Below are 1,971 nucleotides of genomic sequence, written 5' to 3'. Positions count from 1 at the left end.
ATCTTCCTTCTGCTTCTTCTTCAGCTCTCTCGTGCTTATTTCTTGTCTTCTAATTTTTCCTCTTTCTCTCTCCTCCTCCTCTCAGGTTTCTCATCCGTCTCTCTCTCTCTCTCTCTCTCTGTTCTGCTCTATATCTCTATCGCCGCTCTCTCTCGTGCTCTCTCTCTCTCTCTCTCTCTAATTGTATTGACTAATACTAACTAATACTAAGCTGTTTCCGTTAGCGACTTGCTATAACTTATACTCTTGCATGCGATGATGCAGACATAAAATGAAAGGCTCACGCTACCATTGCAGGTTGTTTACTACTCCACGTCCATATTCATAACGGCTGGCTTAGCTGTAAACGCAGCGCCGTTCTATGCTACGATAGGACTAAGGCACTGTCAACATGCTGTCGACGTTTTGTGTCCGTCTACCTCGTCGAAACGATGGGTCGCAGGTGCGTTATCCTCTGCCTGCCTCTGTGCCGTTACGTCACTGCCTCTGTAATGTTACGTCACTGCCTCTGTGACGTTACGTCATTGCCTCCGTGATGTTACGTCAGTGTCACTGTGATGTCACGTCACTACCTCTGTGACGTTACGCCAGTGTCTCTGTGACGCTACGGCAGTGTCTCTGTGACGTTACGTCACTGTCTCTGTGACGTTACGTCACTGCCTCTGTGATGCTACGTCAGCGTCTCTGTGACGTTACGGCAGAGTCTCTGTGACGTTACGTCAGCGTCTTTGTGACGTTACGTCATTGCTTCTGTGACGTTACGAAACTGCTTCCGTGACGTTACGTCAGTGTCACTGTGATGTCACGTCACTGCCTCTGTGACGTTACGCCAGTGTCTATGTGACGTTACGGCAGAGTCTCTGTGACGTTACGTCACTGTCTCTGTGGCGTCACGTCAGTGCATTTGTGACGTTACGTAAGTGTCACTGTGATGTCACGTCACTGCCTCTGTGACGTTACGTCAGTGTCTCTGTGACCTTACGGCAGAGTCTCTGTGACGTTACGTCACTGTCTCTGTGACGTTACGTTAGCGTCTCTGTGACGTTACGTCACTGCCTCTGTGACATTACGGCAGTGTCTCTGTGACGTTACGTCAGCGTCTTTGTGACGTTACGTCAGTGTCTCTGTGACGTTACGCCAGTGTCTCTGTGACGTTACTTCAGTGTTACTGTGATGTCACGTCACTGTCTCTGTGATGTAACGTCACGCCAGTGCCTCTGTGACGTTACGTCACTGTCTCTGTGATGCTACGTCACTGCCTCTGTGACATTACGTCACTGCTTCCGTGACATTACGTCTGTGTCACTGGGATGTTACGTTACTGCCTCTGTGACGTTACGCCAGTATCTCTGTGATGTTACGTCAGTGTCTCTGTGATGTCACGTCACTGCCTCTGTGACGTTACGTCAGTGTTTCTGTGACGTTACGTCACTGTCTCTGTGACGTTACGTCAGTATCTCTGTGACGTCACGTCACTGCCTCTGTGACGCCACGCCTGTGTCTCTATGATGTCACGTCACTGCCTCTGTGACGTTACTTCACAGCCTCTGTGATGTTACGTCACTGCCTCTGTGACGTTGCGGCAGTGTCACTGTGATGTTACGTCAGTGCCTCTGTGACGTTACGGCAGTGCCACTGTGATGTTTCATCACTGCCTCTGTGATGTTACGTCAGTGTCTCTGTGATCTTACGCCAGTATCTCTGTGACGTTACGTCAGTGTCTCTGGGACCTTACGTCACTGCCTCTGTGATGTCACGCTAGTGTCTCTATGATGTCACGTCACTGCCTCTGTGATGTTACGTCACTGCCTCTGTGACGTTACGGCAGTGTCACTGTGATGTTACGTCAGTGCCTCTGTGACGATACGGCAGTGCCACTGTGATGTTACGTCACTGCCTCTGTGATGTTACGTCACTGCCTCTGTGACGTTACGGCAGTGTCACTGTGACGTTACGCCAGTGACTCTGTGA

At 50.2% G+C, this 1,971-nt stretch overlaps 1 protein-coding gene across 1 annotated transcript in view; it reads left to right on the top strand.

Annotated features, from left to right (window-relative positions):
• The window catches only part of LOC106810173 (solute carrier family 2, facilitated glucose transporter member 3-like), a 10,804-nt gene that overhangs the window by 7,617 nt on the left and 1,216 nt on the right, over positions 1–1,971 (top strand). The window lies entirely within an intron of this gene.

This window comes from Priapulus caudatus, unplaced genomic scaffold (assembly GCF_000485595.1).
Source record: "Priapulus caudatus unplaced genomic scaffold, Priapulus_caudatus-5.0.1 Scaffold416, whole genome shotgun sequence".
NCBI lineage: Eukaryota > Metazoa > Priapulida > Priapulimorpha > Priapulimorphida > Priapulidae > Priapulus > Priapulus caudatus.
This window is presented reverse-complemented; position numbering and strand designations above follow the sequence as displayed.